Here is a 7,020-nt window from a genome sequence, read left to right as displayed (position 1 = left end):
CACTTTATATACTGTATATGAAACATATGCCTGTTCCATATAAGAATTCAGGGCACAATGCTTTCCTGATAAACACCAGTTGGTAGTCTATTTAGAGATTAACTAATGTTATCACAGGATCTGAATCCTTTTACCCTTAAGGGTGACTCTGTGACATGCTGCAATCCCCATTTTAGTCAATACAGGAACAAAACAGCACAGGCTGACAAAGTGGCATCTCAAGGCCTGACATGAAATTTAAGCTGATATGGACACTGGAAACTTCATAAATGGTCTTAACCTCCATAATCTATACTCTTACATTTCCAGAAATAAGCATTATTAACCTGTATCTCTTACTTTTGTGGGTTAAGGGGCGATTTCTTTATAAAGAGCTTTACATTCTTCTGAAATCTCATTATAACATTGCAATAATCTTGATCTTTGGCACAGGTATTATATGTAAGATAATGCTTACTACTTAAATTTGATGGTCACCAATATATTCATAAAGGAAAAATTTAGAACTCCCAGTTTTTAAAAAAGTTTGTTTTGTATTAGTAACTCGTGGGGTGAATATAAGAGAATGTGGGCTCAATATAAGAGCTTATGGGGTGAATAGTGGAGTCAATAGTGCTGACAAAACTCATTGGTTTGCATTCATCTGGACAAATTTGGTCAGGAAATCAGCAATGTTACAGTGGCCTTCCTTTAGGAGTGAAGGGACAAAAGGCTCAGATAATTTGAGGGTGGTTGCTCAGTTTACTAGAAAGACTGTCTGAAATGGAAGTGGATCACTGCACATTTGAGGAGGAGTTTGAAAAACCAGGAAAGTCACATTCATAAAGAAAATCTCTGGAATAATTTTCTGTTTTCAACTCCAGGAGAGAAAAGGATTCCTGGTAAAAATCAGAAGTCAAAGACTATGACTATTTAATCTTTGAAAGGCCAAAAATAAACAAAAGTCCCCCAGAGATTCTGAAATGTTATCCATCAGTGCAGCTTCTCAGACCCAAGTGTCAAGGAATCAAGCAGAGGCTTCAGAGCAGGAGCTCCTGTGACAATTCCCAAAGTTCTGTTCTTGCTGAGTGGGACAATGGAGGATCAGAACAGTTTGAACAAGGCTGCTCCAAATTCTGTTTCTCATTCGCTATTATTCACTGTTGAAGTGGTGCAAACTAGGAGAGAGCTTCTTAATATAGTGTGATGGATGCCAGTTTGGAAGAATCTTTTTAGATCATTCTCCATAATCAATGAAAAGCAAAACCTCTTCTAGTGTAGACTAAAGGCAAGAGGCCAGCTGCAATAAAAACGTGGTCCAGGCCAGGTCTGAAAAGCATCAGCTGATCCATTGTGCATGACTCAGATCTTGGAAACTGCCCTTCTCGCATCAGTTATGAATTGTGCTGATTCTGTGATCACAGCGCAGATCTGGCCCATAATGATAGAGAGTTTCCACACAAAATGTGTTATGATAAGATCTCACACAACAAAGTGCTGAGCAAAACCCATTGTTTATAACACCTATTAAAAAAGAGTGCAAATAGGGCCCTTTATGTATCTGTGAGCTATTCAAAGCAAAATAATGTGTTAGACTTAAGAAGAAGAAATTGAAATTTAGTGTATGAGAATGGAAACAAAACCCTCCAAATTTTTCAGCATTCACCTTTTTTTGTTTACTTTTTTAAGAATAGTAACAAAAATGTTTTTAACAGAGTATATTCTAAACAAAAAAGAGTATTTCAAGTACATTAGGCATCAAAAGTAACCACACACATGCTTAGAAATCCAGTCCAATTGGCCCTGTTCAGGCAATAGAGTAGTTCTTGCCTAAGTAAAGCATGCAGCACTGACTCCTCCTCTATAACATAAGGCAGGATTCAGATTAAGATTAGGACACTAAAAAAAAAAAGATAGTATTAAAAACAGGCATGCAATTGCCTGCTGGTAGAACTTTAAACATCATTTTAGGTGTTGTAAGGTCTCCTGCTTGGGCCTGCTCCTCCAGAAGTTCTCCCATGACTTCTGTGTCATGCCTGCTGGTTCTTTATGGATATGATGCATGTCCTGGCATATCTCAGTTGACATGAGACACCTATCTTCAGGCTGAGCTTAACAACTGATTTTCTTCTGCAACTCAAACACAGACACCTCAATTTAGAGGTCTTAATCCCAGGTTTAATCCCGTCTCCACATTGTCCAGTATATCACTGGAAAAGAGCCATGGTAATATTAGCTGTGGAGTTCTAACAAAACAATAAATCAAGCAAAGAGCAGCATTATTTAGCTGTAAAGATAGGCAATAATTCATCTGGAACAGTTGCACTAACCTGCAAAAAAAGAAGTGATGAAAAAATGGTAAGACAGCAGAGGTACAAAGCAGAAAGGGCCTTTTGTTTACATTCTCCCTAAACCACATGTGAGAGAGAAATAGACTGGTGGAGTCATTCCCTTCCATTCCTGAGAAAAATGCAGTGGATGGAAGCTTGGCAAGAATCACTATCTTTTATCCTTTGCCTGATCCTCTTGCCGTGAGGCATAAAGAGGGGACATAAAAGACATGGGGGAACAGAAACAGATCCCTGCTTGGGGTGGCAGAAGAATCTCCTCCTGGCCTCCCTTGCCTTCTCGGATGGTCTTATGGGATATGTACGAGGCTCTGGAACGTGAGGGTCAGACAAATGAGAGTAAAGGTCAAGGTCTACCTGGGGGGTTGCCCAGAGCAAGTCAGTCAACCAGACACGTTACAACTATGGCTGTTTAGAAAGAAAGAGGGGCAGTTCTTGTAGGTGAATCCCTTCTGAGGGGAACTGGAAGCCATATCTGGTGACCAGTCACATCTCACAGGGAAGTCTGCTGCCTCCCTGGAGCTCAGGTAAGATATTACTAGGAGACTCCCTGGACTGATTCAATCCTATGATTATTATCCATTTCTGATTGTCCAGGTCAGCAATGATGAGACTGAGAAGTCCCAAGGCAATTAAAAAGAACTTTAGGGCACTAGGATGACTGGTTGAAGGGAGAGGAGCACAGGTAGTGTTTTCCTCAATCCCTTCAGTGGCAGAGACGAATGCTGAAAGGAACAGGAGAACCCACCTGATCAACAGCTGGCTTAAAAGTTGTTGTCATGGGTGGAATTTTGACTTTTTGATTAAGGGTTGGTTTATTTGGCACCAGGCCTGCTGGAGGTCAGTGGGATTCACGTGTCTAAAAGAGGAAAAAAGGATTCTAGCCCATGAAGTGGCAGGGCTAATTGAGAGGGCTTTAAACTGGGTTTGAAGAAGTTAAGGAGATAAGTCTTACTAGAGATGAGCCTGGGGGCAGCATGCTAGTGCCGAGGGTGTAATCAATAGCACAGCTGAAGTGCATCTACACCAATGGACACAGTATAGGAGCAGCTGGAGACTACTCTGCATCAGGAAAGCTGCAATGTAGTTGCCATCACCAAAACATGGTGGGAGTGCTGCAGTGGATGTCTATAAGCTCTTCAGGAGAGACAGGTTGGGAAGGAGAGGCAGTGGGGTGGTTTTATATGTTAGAGAGTGTTTCGACCGTATGTAGCTCAAGGATGGTGATGGTAAGATTGAGTGCCTGCCAGTGAGAATCTTAGGGAAGGCTAACAGGACAGATGTTCCAGGGGGAGTCTGTTATAGAACACCCAGACAGGATGAGGAGGCAGATGAAGTATTGTAAAAGCATGACACTTCGTGATTGCTAGACCTTGTTCTTGTGGAACATTTTAGGTTGCTGGATGTTTGCTGGAAACTCAGCCCAGCAGAGGCAGTCTAGGAGATTGCTGAAGTGTTTGGAAGAGAACTTCCTGACACAGCTGGTAAGTGAGCCTACCTGTTATGGGTTTAGCCAGGTGGGCCTAAACTTAGGTTTTAAAGTTCAGCTAGGCCTAGGATTGTCAGCTGACTTAAGCTGGACTGAGCTAGCTAACAGCTGACTTCTTCCAGTCAATAATATTGTATTCCATACCATACTACATCATCTCAAAGGGTGTAAAATCCAGTCTGTGGGAGTGGCTTGGTTAGTTCCATCATGGCTGCACTAAGAGGAAAACATCTAGCAGCTCCTCTACTATGCTAGGCCCTGCTTCTGTTACCTCTGCTTGCATTTTGTTTGCATTCAGGGAAGTAGAAACATTTTTGTTGTTACTCTTTCTGTTTCATGCTATGTGTCTCTCAGAGTACTTACAGATCTAGTGTAATAGACTTTGTTTTGTATTAATTGGAGAGTGGGAAGTTATTCCTTGTTCTATATATGTAACTTGTGTAAGTGCGTGTTACACTGTAGTTTCCTCTTAATTTTCTCTTTTCTGTATAAATACATGTAGTTAGTTTCAGCATAGACCTGGCTTTGGATGTTTTTTTTTCCTCTCTCCCTCTTCTTTTTCCCTTAGCTGGTTAGGGGGGGGAGGAACCCTTTTCACTCTGTCCTGGACAGTTGGTGTTTTGCCAGCTCAACCCGGGACAGATAAATGGGGGGGCCAGTCCAGGGTTGGCAACAGCTAGGCCAAACCTGCGACACTACCACCGACTGCTTACAAACACAGAAGAGCTGGTGGGAGATGTGATCAGAGGCTGTTTTGGGCATAGTGACCATGAAATGATAAGAGTTTTCAATTCTTAATGAAACAAAGAAAGGAGTCAACAAAACTTCTACCTTGGAGTTCCAGAGGGGGGACTTTGACCTACTCAGGACATTGGTTCAGAGAGTCCCTTGGGAAATAGCCATTCCGAACAAAGGAATCCCTGAAGGCTGGACATTCTTCAAGATAGAAACCTTAAAGGTACAGAAACAGACTGTCCCTATGTGCCTATGAATCTGCAGGAAAGAAGGCATACCTGGCTGAACAGAGAGCTTCCACTGGAACTCAGAGGAAATGAAGAGAGTTTATGACCTTTGGAAGAAGAGCAGGCAACTGAGGAAGAGTACAAGGATATTGTTAGGTCATGAAGAGAAAATCAGAAAGATGAAAGCTCAGCTAGAACTTAATCTGGCCACTGATGTGAAAGATAATAAAAAGTGTTTTCATAAAGGTATCAACAACAAAATGAGGGCCAAGGAAAATCTCCCTCCTTTATTGGATGCAGAGGAATGTTGTAACCAAGGATTAGGAAAAGGCTGAGGTACTTAATGCCTTCTTTACCTCAGTATTTAACAGAAAGCCTGGTTATCCTGAGGGCAAGTAGCCCCCTAAGTTGGTACACAAGGACAGCAAGCAGAATAGACCCCCTGTAATCCAGAAGGATGTAGTTAGTGACCTACTGAGCCACTTAGACATTCACAAGTCTATGGGGCTAGATGGGATCCACCTGAGGGTATTGAGGAATCTGGTGGAAGAACTTGCCAAATTGTTCTCCATCATTTATTACCAGTCCTGGCTCACCGGGGAGGTCCCAGATGACTGGAAGCTGGCCAGTGTGATGACCCTCCACAAGAAGGGTCAGAAGGAGGATTTGGGTAACCATAGACCTGTTAGCCTGACCTTGGTGCTGGGGAAGGTTACGGAACAGAACATCTTGAATGCCATCATGCAGCAACATGCAGGACAACCCTGGGATCAGGCCCAGACAGCATGGGTTTAGGAAAAGCAGGTCCTACTAGACCAATCTGAACTTCTTTTAGGTGACCAGGTGACCCAACAGGTGGATGAGGGAAAGGCTGTGGATATTGTCTATCTGGACTTCAGTAAAGTCTTTGATACTATCTCCCAGGGGAGTCTCCTTGAGAAACTTGCAACCAATGGACAGGTGCACTCCATGCTGCGTTAAAGACTATCTGGATAGCTGGACCCAGAGAGGGATGGTGTCTGGCTGCCTGCTGGCAGCTAGTCACAGATGATGTTCCCTAGGGCCTTGTATTGGTACTAGTTCTGTTTAATATCTTTATTGATGAGGATGAGATGATCGAGGGCACGTTCAACAAATTCACAAGTAGGGCAGTAATGTTGATCTACTGAAGGGAAGGAAGGCTCTTCAGAGCAATCTGGAGAGGGCTGGATTGATGGGCTGTGATCAACTACACGAGGTTCAATAAGGCAAAGTGCAGGGTTCTGCACTTTGGTCACAACAACCCCATGCAGAGTGGGAGGCTTGGAGTAGAGTGGCTGGAAAGCTGCCTGGAAGAAAAGGACCTGGGTGTGCTGGTTGACAGCTGCTGAACAAGTGTGCCCAGGTGGCCAAGAAGGCCAATGGCAACATGGCTTGTATCAGGAACAGTGTGGCCATCAGGACTAGGGAGATGATTATTCCCCTGTACTCAGCACTGGTGAGGCTGTACCTTGAGTACTGTGTTCGGTTCTGGACCCCTCACAACAAGAAAGACACTGAGGTGCTGGAGCAAGTCTAGAGAAGGGCAATGGAGCTGGGAAAGGGTCTAGAGACTAACGCACATGAGGAGCAGCTGAGGGAGCTCGGATTGTTTAGCTTGGAGAAAAGGAGGTTCGGAGGAGACCTTATTACTCTCTACAACTACCTAAAAGAAGGTTGTAGCAAGATGGTGGTCAGCCTCTTCTCCCTAGCAAATAGTGACAGGCCAAGAGGAAACAGCCTGAAGCTGTGCCGGGCAGGTTCAGTTTGGATGTCAGGAGGAATTTTTTCACTGAAAGGGTGGTTAAGTGTTGGAGCAGAGTGCCCGGGGGGTGGTGAAGTCACCGTTCCTGGAAGCATTCAAGAAATGATTGGAGGTGGCACTTAGTGCTGTGGTCTAGTTGACAAGGTGGTATCTGGTCAAAGGTTGGATTTGATGATTCTGGAGATCCTTTCCATCCTTAATGATTCTATGATTCTATTCTATAGTTACATGATTTTACAAGGGAAAACCTCTCTGAAAGTATGAAATAGATGAACTAAAGACCAGGAGGCTTTCTGTCATATTTTTATGTTTGATGTATCATATCTGCCATTTGAATATATAGACAACTCTGAAGGCCAGGTGGCACTCGTGATAAAGCTTCACATAGCACAGAGTCCCTAGTTATTGATAAAAGGTCATAGAAACCAAAGTAGATTTATTGAAGGAAAGTAACAGAGA

The sequence above is a fragment of the Pithys albifrons genome, chromosome 1 (genome assembly GCF_047495875.1).
Source record: "Pithys albifrons albifrons isolate INPA30051 chromosome 1, PitAlb_v1, whole genome shotgun sequence".
Lineage (NCBI taxonomy): Eukaryota > Metazoa > Chordata > Aves > Passeriformes > Thamnophilidae > Pithys > Pithys albifrons.
Note: the sequence above shows the minus strand (reverse complement) of the source record.